At 38.0% G+C, this 13,664-nt stretch overlaps 1 protein-coding gene and 1 non-coding gene across 9 annotated transcripts in view; one reads left to right on the top strand and one right to left on the bottom strand.

Moving 5' to 3' along the window:
* CCDC169 (coiled-coil domain containing 169) overlaps positions 1-13,664 on the top strand; it is a 68,101-nt gene that overhangs the window by 21,072 nt on the left and 33,365 nt on the right. The gene's annotated exons all lie outside the window — the stretch shown is intronic.
* Positions 11,754-11,860, bottom strand: LOC116270651. The gene has a single exon (XR_004178799.1). It is a non-coding gene; the product is annotated as a U6 spliceosomal RNA (small nuclear RNA).

The following is a 13,664-nucleotide window of genomic DNA, read 5'->3' as shown; positions in this document are numbered from 1 at the left end:
GACATACTTATGAAATTGATGTGTTAGTTTGAATACTAATTTTGAGTAACTTCAAACTGCAGATTTGCTTATGGGTAGCAAAAGGATGGGCACTCGTTGTTGACTAGTATATGTGTAATATTTTAAATGTTATTTGACAAAAATATATAAAATATTATCTTCAAACTATATCATTAAAGTGGACTTTATTTTAATATAATTTTATCTCTTTTTTATTGTGGTAAATATACATAATGTAAAATTTACCATTCAGCAATTTTTTTTTGAGGGAGGGTCTCACTTTGTCACCTAGGCTGGAGTATAGTGGTTCAATCTCAGCTCACTACAGCCTTTGCCTGCTGAGCTCAAGCAATCCTCTCACCTCAGCCTCCTGAATAGCTGAGACTACAGGTTCATGCCCCCATGCCTGGCTAATTATTGTATTTTTAGTAGAGATGAGGTTTCACCATGTGTCCCAGGCTGGTCTCAAGCTCCTGAGCTCAAGCAATCCGCCTGCCTCACCTCCCAAAATTACGGGTATGAGTCACTACACCCTGCCTGTTTCAGCCTCCATTTTGAAATATAAAGTTCAGTGTGATTTTAATATTTTGGAAAAAATTATTCACATACGTGAGAGTGAAGCTTTAGTCTTTGTTCTGATATTAGGTTGATGCCTCCAACCTTTTTTTTCTTGAGGTTCACTTTTCTCCTCTGAAGGTAAGATAGATTATATTACCTTCTAAGTGTCTTTCAGTGGGGTAATTTGTTAAAATTTTATTTTAGCATGATGTATCAATTAAAGGTTGCATTTGGCAAAATATAAGAGAAAGGTTTAAACCAGTAAAGTTTTTTTTTTTTTCTCTTTTCTTTTTTTTCCTCATGTGACAGAAAGTATGAGGTTTGCAGTCCAGGGGTGGTGCAGTGGCTGTATAATGCCTTCAGGAATCCAGCCTTCCCCTAAGTTTCTACTCTGCCATCTGTTTGTGAGTGGCTTTTGTCCTCGTGTTTAAAGACGGCTGCTTCACCTTCTCAGCTGCTTCACATTATCATTCAAAAAAAGAAGTAGGTGAAGGAGAAATGGCCAAGGTGAAAGCCAGTCAGGTCTACTCCCCTTCAAAGAGCTTTCTAAGATGCTGCTCCCCTTGACATTTCACTGGGAATTAGAACTGTATCATATGGCCACCTTTGTGTGCGTGACAGGCTGGGAAATGTAGTGTTTTACTGAATATACAGGAAGAAGAGAAGAGTGGATTGTGAGCGTACAGTTGGCTGTATCTGCCACACACAAAGTCATTTAAAGTGAAGGCATTTCATTTTATGTATTCAATTCATTCATACATATTCATTCAATATGTATTCAGTTGATATTATTTGGAAAATAAAAGGCAAAGAAAGAGAATATTATAAAATCAAACATATCCACTGTTGACAGTTCTGTTTTTAGTAATTTTTGTATGCATACATATTGATTTAAAAGAACAACCAAATGAATAAGTCAGCCAACAAACAAAGTGAAAAAGAATTACAGCTAGTTTTTATTGTTTAAAATATAATTATAACCTTACTGCATGGGCAATTTTGAATCCTATGCTAATCAGGATAATTAAGTCAATTATTTCTTATGTTATATTCTCTTCATGTGCATTTTTCAAGGCTATATTATGTTCCATTGTGTTGGAATGCAAATGTTCAATTACTTTTCCCTATAACTTGGTATTCTAGGTTGTTTCTGGTTTTAATTTTGAGTTAAACAAAACCCACAGAATATATTATGGCGAACAACTCCATATTCTAGTATTTATAAATCTTCAGATCTGTGTCCCTTTTTTATTTTAAATTTTTTAATGAAAACAATTTATAGAGTTGAGATCTCTTTTGTTCTCCTCCCTGTCTTGTTTTTGCTTCCTTTTCATAGGCAAGGACTACCATGAATTTGGTATATATTATTTCAGTTTATTTTTTAATATCTCTCTACATGTTGTATGTATAAAAATGCATTAAAAATATCATACTGTGCATATCATTCTTGGTGACCTGATCACCAAGTCATAAGTGTCACATGAAGTCATGAAACTACAAGGGATTGCTCGGGAAAATATATGCAGTCTGAAAAATATGATTGAGGTTGAAACCTTGGGGAATGCTAACACTTAAAGTGTTAGGAGGCAATTTAGGGAATATTATTGAGAAGGAAAAATACTGAGAAAGGATGAGGGGGACAACTGGAAGAATGGTATCATAGAAGTCAAGAAGGGGCTGGCTTTATGAATGTTCAGCAAAAGAATGTTCTAGAAACTTCTGCTGTAGGAGAGGATAAAATGCGTTGTCCAGAGTTCAGGCAAATTATTCAAAAGTGAAGAAAGAAGTGCCAATTAGAGGCCAGGATGTTAGGAGAAAATGTGATGTGGTGTGTAGTGGAAGAGGGGGGCTGAGAAAATGTACTGAGTATAACCTATTTTACCTAGAAACATAGGTTTTGGAATCAGACCATCATGGCTCAAATTCAGACTATAGGACACTGAGGAAGCTATTTCATCTCTCTGAGGCTTAATTTCCTCATCTGTAAAATTGAGTTAATTAAACTGTCATGCAGGGTTACTGTGAAGATTATTAGAGATAGATAAAACAAATAGCATAGTGCCTGACATAGTAAGCTCTGTGTTAGTTCCTGTCCTATTTTCCCTTGATAAAGGAAAAGTACTATTTTATTAAAACAAGTCTGTTGTGAAATTAACCCCAATCACCTTGGAAGGGATAAGCATAAGGCCCAAAGATATGCAATCTGTTTTCACTTATTAAGCTGTGCTGTTATATAAGTTGTGAATCTTCTGAATCTTCTGGTACCTTCTCAAAACTATAATAGAATTCATTAGATATTTAACACTCTTTTTTTGAGACGGAGTCTCACTCTGTTGCCCAGGCTGGAGTGCAATGGCGTGATCTTGGGTCACTGCAACCTCCGCCTCGCGGGTTCAAGCCATTCTCCTGCCTCATCCTCCCAAGTAGCTGGGATTACAGGTGCCCACCACCACGCCCAGCCAATTTTTGTGTTTTTAGTAGAGATAGGGTTTTGCCATGTTGGCCAGGCTGAACTCCTGACCTCAGGTGATCCGCCTGCCTCACCTCCCATTACAGGCGTGAGCCACCTCACCTGGCCGGTATTTAACACACTTAATAAAAAGTGTAGAACCTCTACTTCCCTTGAGCTAGTTGGGTGTACATTTTCTAGTCTCTTCCATGTGCATTCACCAAAAAGGGACTTAGTGCCTACCTGAAATTCCTTCCAAGAGTTCCCAGGTATGTTCGTCAAAGACTTGTAGCCATATTAATGTATATTAAAGGTGTATTCTTTTTTAATTTTAATGTTTAAGTTCTGGGGTACAAATGTACAAATGCAGGATGTGCAGATTTGTTACACAGGTAAACATGTGCCATGGTGGTTTGCTGCACCTGTCAACCCATCAGCTAGGTATTAAGTCCAGTATGCATTAACTATTTTTCCTAATGCTCTCCACTCCCTCCACCCCACTCCCTAACAGGCCCCAGTGTGTGGTGTTCCCCTTTCTGTTTCCATGTGTTCTCAACGTTCAGGCCCCACTTGTAAGTGAGAACATGTGGTGCTTGGTTTTCTGTTCCTGCATTAGTTTACTGAGGAAAATGGCTTTCGGCTCCATCCATGTCCCTGCAAAGGATATGATCTCTTTCCTTTTTATGGTTGCATATTATTCCGTGGTTTATATGTACCACATTTTCTTTATCCAGTCTATCATTGATGGGCATTTGGGTTGATTCCATGTCTTTGCTATTGTGAATAGTGCTGCTTAATGTATACTTTTATATACATTATGTATGTATACTAATGTATATTAAAAGTATACATTCTGAGGATTTCCCCAGAAATTTGGTAGGTCTGGAGTAAGGCCTGGACATTTGTATTTTTTTGGCAGACATCTCAATAGGCTCTATTACAGAGCACCACTTGAGATCAACAGATGTAGGGGATCTATATCCCTCAGAGTAAGATGTGCAATACGGACTTGCTTGTGAAAAGTTAGTGTAATGGCTCTTATCAACAAGCCCCACCATACCCCTGCAGTCAATTGTATTGCAAAGTGGAAGTCCTGTTCCTTGACTCATTTAGAGTCATAAAAGTGATGACCCCTATTTTTCTCTTTCTCTAGTTTTCCTATCAATACCCACCCCCTTGTCCTCCATGACACCCAGGCAGCTTGGATTCTTCAGGGAAATCTCTTACCAGTGCATATGCTTTGTCGGTCAGATGGATCCTGTTCCTAAAGCTAGCAAGACTAGCTGGTGGTGAAAAGAACAGGGGAGAAGGTGTAGAAACGAGAAACATTATTTAGGAAAATACTTAATCTCATTGAAACATTCTCTGGAAGACTCTTGATCAATTTGTAGAAAACCAATTCACAGGAAGCCAATTTGCCAAAATCCAAATCCTTGAATATGTTCTAATGAATATAATTTTATTTAGTAACATTTTAAGAAATGTTTGTTGAAAACCCAAAATTTACGGAAATGATTTAGCATTTAGTATTATTATCAAAAATATACTTAGAAAAAGAATATATTTCAGGTTATACATTCACATATACGAATGATTTTCCTTGAAGCGAGTTTTTAGTAAGTTTGGAATTATAGGTAGATTGGTCTCCCTGCAAATTAATCCTTTGGTGAATTGACTTTTTGAAATATTAACCTTTGGCTGTTTGTCTGTCTTCTCTTCTGACATATGTTTCAGTTTGCCATATGACAAACAGGAGAAGAACATATTACAAAAGCAGGAGAAACCTGAAGGAAGAAATGGTTTTAAGTCTTAGTTCTTTTAAACCATCAGGCCATTGTTTTTATCCCACACCGGGCTCTCCTCTCTATTATTCTCTGTTGTCCATGTCATGTCCCACTCTCTGACTTCCAGTCTGTCTTATTACTCATTGACCTACTTATCTTTTCTTCATCCTGATGCCCCACACCATTTGCCTGACTGTGATACTAATTTCTTTCCTTTATCATGATTCAGATTCTTCTTTTAGCTGTGCTGCCTGATGGACATCCAGCCCTATTTGGGTCTTCCTGGGACTCATTACCTTGCTGTACACCCAGTTAGTCATGCTCCCACTGGGCTCACTCTGGTAGCTTATGCCTTCTGAAAATTCTTAGAAATTTTGTTTTTAATGCCTGATAACCAGTCATTAAAATTAATGACCCTAGAGCACTATTGACACGCATTAAGTATATATTTTTAAAGTATTGAGGTTACTAAAATGATATAACCTCCGCGACTGCCTCCTGAGGTGTTCTCTGACAACCCTCACTGGGTTTGTGTTCTCCCCAAGATCAGAATGGTCAATTGGGGGATAGGTACATAGCTTCAAATCACGAAGAGAAAAGTTAGTTTAAACAGATTTTATATGTAAATCTAGTAACAGTGCTGTCCACAAGGGGGCATTTGGTATTTAAGTATGTAGAAGGCTGTGTTCTTTCATCGTTGCAGTTGCCTATACTGAAAAGTACTGTATGTCTAGGAGCTGCGCTTAACTAAATTGTATTCTTCTGTTTTTTCTTTTGTAAGCTTCAGTGGAGTGATTTTTTTTACTTTAGTTTTTTGTGTTCTTTAGCAATTATTGATTTAAAAAATAATAAGCAGCCAGTGGAATTTTCTTTCTGCTTTGGATAGAGGTGAGGGACTTTTAAAAAAACCTAAGTATACTTTATTTCAGGTGTGTAAACAGTATCTTGAAATTTCTTATTCTTACCCTGTTGTTTCAATCTGCTCTAGGAAAATGGCCTTTAAAAAGCAAATTAAAACAAGAACGTAGGTGAAATACGTTATTGCTTGGAATGCTAAGAAGTTATTAGTGTCAGAAACAAAACAAAACAGCTCTTGTATGATAGTAGAAGAATTGGCTTTATGTATGTGATTTTCGTTGTTGTAAATATCTAACAGAGTTTTCAGTTTAACTGTGGCATTGCTTTGTCTTTCCAGGCTGCAGTTTTCTAGTATATTACCATTGATTTGTATAATCAGATAAAAGCAGCTCCTTGGGAAGATCAAGAACATTAAGTTATGAGTGGTCCAGTGAATTGGAAATGATGGAATGAGAGAGTCTGTTCCTCTGTTTTGAAGATATCTAGTTCATTTTGGAGTCAGTAAAAGAGGGAACCTTAAAGTTATTGTAGTACAGTTTTATATTTTACAGGGATCTCTGGTATGTATATTATAAATGGATGATTACAAATATCTTCTTGTTTATGGTCCAGGTTATTTCATGATTGCTGTAGTTTTTGCAAAATCTATAATGTGGTGTTGTCTTCTCCCCAGGATAATTTATTTTTATGCTGGCCTTATTCCCATGAGATTGCCCCAATGACACATCATAACTTCCTGAGTTATAGTATAATTTCAAAGCATAGTATGTCTAAAACACAACTCATAAGAAGCAGGTGCAGAGAAGGAGAGTGAAGTGGGTTCCAGGAATTCTGGACCACACCAGCTATAACTGTGTGGGGGCAGTGCTGACGCTAACTGCAGAAGAGAAAATACTTTGTGTCTCTATGTTGAGCCTGGACAGAATGAACACCCACAGAGCTGGGAGACAAAGTCATGTGGTAGAGGCTGGAAGAAGAAACCAAGGTGTTAAAGCTTAAAGCTAAAGACAATGGTGAAGAAAGAAAGAAGGACAAGGCACGAAGACCACAACTCCTGTGAAGCTGCTTCTTAATACATTTTCCACATGGTGCCTATAAGGCTTTAGAAATTAGCACATTATAAAAAAATTTTAAATAAAAACATTGATGGAATTTCTAACTTAAATACCAGGGTGGGTTGTTAACGATCTCAAATGTGATCTATTTTAGAATTCACAGTTTTTGAGTATAAAATTATTATTTTTAAATCTAGCAGAATAGTAGAAATATTATTGAAGCAGTAGTAGTATTGTGCTTAAAAAATGCAAATGTGCCTAATTAGAATGTTCCCCATTTTAGTCAAAACATGTTTTGCTTGTGAAACTAGTAAGTAAGGTAGTATGTGTGTGGGGCCTCAGTTAGGAAATATTTTTTATGACTATTACATCACTTGGTGTGTTCACTCTTACATGCTCCTGTCTCACAAACCCATATTCTTCCCATGTATAAAATTCCTAAAGTACTCCCACCTGACAAAATCCAATAACACATGTAAAATTGGAAAACTGGGTATAATTGGTTTAAGTAAAATCATAATTTTTATTTTGGTAAAGTTCAGTTTGAAGTGTGAAGCAAATGTTAAGAATAGGCACCCAGGGGCCTACTTTTACATTTGGATCTGATATTTATTAGACAAGAAATGATAGCTGATCATTGAAATGAATGGATAAGAAGAAATCTCAGCAGGTGAGTGATTTAAACAAATTTTGGAAGGCTCATAGCTGGAAGAATACAAATTGACTTGATAGAAGTTGAGGAAGCAACAACAGAGTGCCTGTAGAGAAGAATATTGGTGAAAATAATGCATTCACTCTTCTGACCTGCTTAGTGCTTTAGAACTTGGCAGATATGGAAGAAAATGGGGGTGAGAAAGGAGCTGAAAACTGAGAGACAGTTGAAGATGAACGCATGGAGCAGTTGGTCACTGGAACCCCTCTGCCATGCCATGCAGCCAGGATACTCTCCTTCAGTTAGGAGTCTATTTTCTGGAGAAATTAAACTGCAATAGCTCTTGTACTCTGGAGTTTCAGACACAGAGAAGTGTGAGTGAGATAGAGGTCTAAGAATGATGGGATCAAATGAAAATATGCAGTTTGAATAATGGAACTCTCAGCTCTCTTCTCCTGCCCTACTCCATGAAACCAGCAGCTAAGATTAAACGTTAAGGGTTAGGAGATTAGAGTATTCTTCAGCAAAAAACCTGAAATGCCCTTTAGAAAAGTTAGCGTGTTGAATGGGAAGAAATAGGAAGAAAAAATAAGAGAAAAAATAATTTAAAAAAAATAGAAAAGTTAGTATGGTGACCCAACAATGAACCTCACAGACTTCCCAGGACAGGAAGGTTAACTGAGGACCATAGGTGCTGGGCTTCAAAAAAATTCTACGTGTGTTACTACTTTTGTATCAGGTTTATACTTCCTAAGGGCTATTCTCCGCCTATGATTAAATGCAGTGGAGCTACTAAGGCAGACCCATTCCTGCGAAGCATGGGACTCCATTATCAGCTGACTTCGACTTCAAGTTCCCTGATGGCTTTTTTCAAAAAGTTTTTATTTCAATACATTTTGGGGTACGTGTGTGTGTGTGTGTGTGTATGTGTGTGTGTGTGTGTGTGTGTTTTCTTTTTGTCACATGGATGAATTATACAGTGGTGAATTCTAAGACTTTAGTGCACTCATCACCCAAGTAGTGTACATTGTCCCTAATGTGTAGTTTTTATTATTATTTTATTTTTAGTTTTTTTCTTTTTTGAGATGGAGTCTTACTCTGTCACCCAGGCAGGGGTGCAGTGGTACAATCTTGGCTCACTGCAACCTCCACCTCCTGGATTCAAGCGATTCTCCTGCCTCAGCCTCCTGAGTAGCTGGGATTACAGGCATGCGCCACCACTCCCGGCTAATTTTTTTGTATTTTTAGTAGAGATGGGGTTTCACCATGTTGATCAGGCTGGTCTCGAACTCCTGACCTTGTGATCCGCCCGCCTCAGCCTCCCAAAGTGCTGGGATTATAGGCATGAGCCACCATACCCGACCACTAATGTGTAGTTTTTTTTATCCCTTCCTTTCCTGCCAGCCACCCGCTTCTGGGTCTCTGAAGTTCATTATATCACTCTGTATGCTTTTGTGTACTCACAGTAAAGCTCCCACTTACAAGTTAGAACATACAGTTTTTAGTTTTCTACTCCTGTGTTACTTCACTTAGCATATTACCCTTCTGTTCCATCCAAGTTACTGCAGAAGACATTATTTCATTCCTTTTAATGCCTGAGTGCTACTGATTTGTGTACATTGATTTGGCAACCTGAAACTTTACTCAATTTATTTATCAAATCTAGGAGTCTTTTGGGAGGAGTCTTCAGGATTTTCTAGGTATACGATCATGTCATCTGAAAACAGCAATAGTTTGGATTCCTCTTTTCCAATTTGGATGCTCTTTATTTCTTTCTCTTGCCCAAATGCTCTGGCTAGGACTTCCAGAACTATATTCAATAGGAGTGGTGCAAGTAGGCATCCTTGTCTTGTTCCTGTTCTCAGGGGGAATGCTTTCAACTTTTCCCAATTCAGTATGATGTTGGCTGTGGGTTTGTCATGTATGGCTTTTATTATTTTGAAGTAAGTCCCTTCTATGTCTAGTTTGTTGAGAGTTTTTACCACAAAGTGATGCTGGATTTTGTCCAGTGCTTTTTCTGCATCTATTGAGATGATCATATGGTTTTTGTTTTTAATTCTGTTTATGTGATATATCACATTTATTAACTTGCATATGTTAAATCATCCCTGCATCCCTGGAATGAAACCCACTTGATCAAAATACATTATCTTTTTGTTGTGCTGTTGGATTCAGTTAGCTAGTATTTTGTTGAGGATTTCTGCCTCTATGTTCATCAGGGAAATTGGTCTGTAGTTTTCTTTTGTTGTTGAATCCTTTCCAGGTATTAGTATCAGGGTGATACTGGCTTCATAGAATGAGTTAGGGAGGATTCCCTGTTTCTCAGTCTTTTGGAATAGTTTCAGTAGGATTGATACCAGTTCTTCTTTGAATGCCTGATAGAATTTAGCTGTGAATCCAACTGGTCCTGGGTGTGGTTGTTGTTGTTGGCGGCAACTTTTAAATTACTGATTCCATCTTGTTGCTTGTTATTGATCTGTTTAGGGTTTCTGTTTCTTCCTGATTTAACCTAGGAGGGTTGCATGTTTCCAAGAACTTATCCATTTCCTCTAGGGTTTCTAGTTTGTGCACATAAAGGTAATCATAGCAGTCTCAAATGGTTTTTGCTTTGTTTTTTAGTTGGAGTCTTGCTCTGTCACCCTGGCTGGAGTGCAGTGGCACAATCTCAGCTTACTGCAACCTCCACCTGCTGGTTCAAGTGATCCTCCTGCCTCAACCTCCCAAGTAGCTGGGATTATAGGCGTCCACCACCACACCTGGCTAATTTTTGTATTTTTAGTAGAGACGGGGTTTCACCATGTTGGCCAGGATGGTCTCGAACTCCTGACCTCAAATGATCTGCCCGCCTCAGCCTCCCAAAGTGCTGGGATTACAGGCATGAGCCACCATACCTGGCTTGAATGATGTTTTGTTATTTCTCTGGTGTTGTTTGTAATGTTTCCAGTATCATTTCTAATTGAGCTTATTTGGATCTTCTCTCTTCTTTTCTTGGTTAATCTAACTAATGTTCTATTTTGTTTGTTTTTTCAAAGAGCCAGATTTTGGTATCATTGATGTTTGGGGCTTTTTTGTTTGAATTTCATTTAGTTCTACTCCGATCTTTTTATTTTTTTTTCTTCTTGTAGCTTTGGGTTTAGCTTGTTGTTTCTCTAGCTCCTTGAGGTATGATATTAGGTTGTCAATTTGTGCTCTTTCACCTTTTTTGATAGAGGCATTTAGTGCTATAAACTTAGCACTGCTTTTGCTGTATACTAGAGGTTTTGATAGCTTGTGTCATTATTATCATTCAATTCAAAGAATTTCTAAATTTCCATCTTTATTTCATTGTTAACCCAGATATCATTCAGAAGCAGATTATTTAATTTGCATGTATTTGTATAGTTCTGAGGGTTCTTTTTGGAGTTGATTTCTACTTTTATTGCTCTGTTGTCTGAGAATATACTTGATATGATTTCAATTTTTAAAAATTTATTGAGATTTATTCTGTGGCTTATCATATGGTCTGTCTTGGAGAATGTTCCATGTGCTGATGAGAAGAATGTTCTGTAAATATCTGTTAAGTCCATTTGTTCTGGAGTGTCATTTAAGTTCACCGTTGGTTGACTTTCTGTCTCAAAAATCTGTCTAGTGCTGTCAGTGGCATCTTCCACCATTATTGTATTGCTGTGTCATTTCTTAGATATAGTAGTAATTTTTAAAATTTAAACATTTTTAAATGTTTTATAAATCTGGAAGCTCCAGTGTTAGGTGCATATAAATTTAGAATTGAAATATTTTCTTGTTTAATTGATCCTTTTGTCATTATATACTGACCATCTTTGCTTTTTTTAATGTGTTACTGCTTTGAAGTCTGTTTTGTCTGATGTAAGAATAGCTACTGCTGCTCACTTTTGGTTTCTATTTGCATGGAATATCTTTTTGCACCTTTTTACCTTGAGTTTATATGAATCCTTCCACGTTAGGTGAGTCTCTTGAAGACAGCAGATATTTGGTTTGTGATTTTTTAAATTCATTCTGTATTTTTTAAGCAGACCATTTAGACCATTTACATTCAGTGTTAATGTTGAGATACAAGGCACTCTTCTCTTCATCATATTAATTGTTACCTAGATAGTTTTTTTTTCATTGTGTTATTGTTTTATAGGCCCTGTGAGTGTTAAGGTTTCAAGAGGTCCTGTTTTGGTACATATTGGGCTTTTGTTTCAAGGTCTAGAACTCCTTTTAGCATTTCTTATAGTTCTGGTTTGGTAGTGAAAAATTCCTTCAGCATTTGTTTGTCTGAAAATGACTATTTCTCCTTCATTTATGAAACTTAGTTTTGCTGGATACAAAATTATTAGCTGAGAGTTATTCTGTTTAAGGAGGTTGAAGATAGGACTCTAATCTTTTCTAGCTTGTAAAAATATGAAATCTTCATGAATTTGTGTGTCACTCTTGCACAGGGACTATGCTAATCTTCTCTGTATCATTCTAATTTTAGTATATGTGCTGCAGATGTGAGCACTCTTGGTTGGCTTTGCCAAACTTTTCCTAGACTACATTACAGCCTAGGACGTTTCTGCTTTCAACCAACCTTCTCTCCCTGTCCTTTACTAGGACTAAGACTTACATTACTGTCAGACTGCTCTCCTGGCCTCTTCCTGCTCCCTATTTCCTTTTACATGGGTGTGTCTCCTAACATGATCCTTTCACATGTAATCCCATCATAGTGTCTGCTTCTCAGAAGACCAGGTCTAAAACTAGGAGTAAGAATAGTGATATGAGAAAATAGGAGGTAATTTGTAACTGGCTCACTCACCGTGTAGCAGGAAGAGGATCTGTTCTGATTGGTAGATGTGACAACAGTAGATCCTGGCCCAACGTGGCAGTTCATTTCATAAAGATTGCACTGATGATGACCTTGGAAAATGTCCTGTTGGAGTGGAGTACTGTGGAAGAAGCCATGATGCAGGCATTTGCTACTAAGTTTTATTGACAGCCTACATAAGGATGATGAGAGGCTGAGGACTGTTAACAAGTATGTGAAACCAGAAAGCCTTGGTGGTAGCCTCATAAGAGGCCCTCTATACCAGTAGTGGAAGGGTGGACAGGGTGAAACAATAGGCTAAAGACCTAATTGTGAGAGTTGCAGAGCTCCAGAGGCATCTGAATGCTCAGCCCAGGTACGTCTGTTATGTGAAGGGCAGGGCCCTGATAGGGATGACCAGGGATCCTGAAAACTCTGATAGGATATCTGGATAGGTGCCCCTGAGGATCTGGATTCTAAAAGTCTACCTGGACCCTCTGGGTGTGCAGAGGTGGCTCACCCTTCCCTAATAAGGGCTAGAAGAGTATCCACTGTGCTGGAAGATGCTGTAGAGGTCTCTTCCCAACAAGACAACTGGTTTCCCCTTCAGGAGCTGCACCCACCTCCTCCCCTGGCTGCCAAGCCAATTAAGAATGGTGCTGTTCAGCATCTCTAGTTAAAGAAAGAAAAGCAAAAACATAGGAGCAGGAGGCTGAGGACAGCCCAGCAGAAAGCATAATTCTTTTACTCATTTCCCAGATCTGAACCAATTTCCAGAATCAGAAACTACTGACCAAAGAAGTGGCTGGATTCCTAAGAAGGGCCCTGCAATACTAGTCAAAGTTTATGTTATGACAGTATCCATAGTCCTCCCAAAAGGGACCTCTGGCCATTTACACAGGTGACTGTACACTGAGGAAAAGGAAATAACTAGCTCTCAAGGACGATTGAGCACAGAGTCCGAGTTGACATTGATTCCCAGAGTGGAAATCTATGACCAAATTCCAAATCACAGTGGGCTCAATGTGCCCACAGACTCCCCTACACCTGTAGTGATAATTATCTCCATCACCAAGTACATAATTGAAATAGATATACTTGACAGTTGAAAGTTACTCCCTTATGGGTCCCTAATCTCTGAAGTAAAAGCTATCATGGTAGGGAAAAGACCAAATAAAGACTGCTGAAACTGCTCCCTTCACCAGACCAAAATCGTAAAGCAAAAACATGTCTTATCCCAGAGAAGACAGTAGAGATTAGTGCCATAATTAAAGACTTAAAAGATGCAAATATACTGATGCCTATCATAGCTGTCTTTAATTTGCCAGCCTAATGGCTGCAGAAACTGGATGTCTCTTGGGGAAAAACTGTAGGCACTACAGACTTAAATTAGTAGCCTCAATTGCAGCTACTTTGCCTGATGTGATATCACTGCCAGAGCAGATTAATAAGGTTTCAGGTACAGGGTATGCAGCCATTGATTTGGAGAATTCATTCTTTTCATTTCAGTTAGAAAAGGGGA

The sequence above is a fragment of the Papio anubis genome, chromosome 15 (genome assembly GCF_008728515.1).
Source record: "Papio anubis isolate 15944 chromosome 15, Panubis1.0, whole genome shotgun sequence".
Classification (NCBI taxonomy): domain Eukaryota; kingdom Metazoa; phylum Chordata; class Mammalia; order Primates; family Cercopithecidae; genus Papio; species Papio anubis.
Note: the sequence above shows the minus strand (reverse complement) of the source record. Positions and strands in the feature narration are given on the sequence as shown.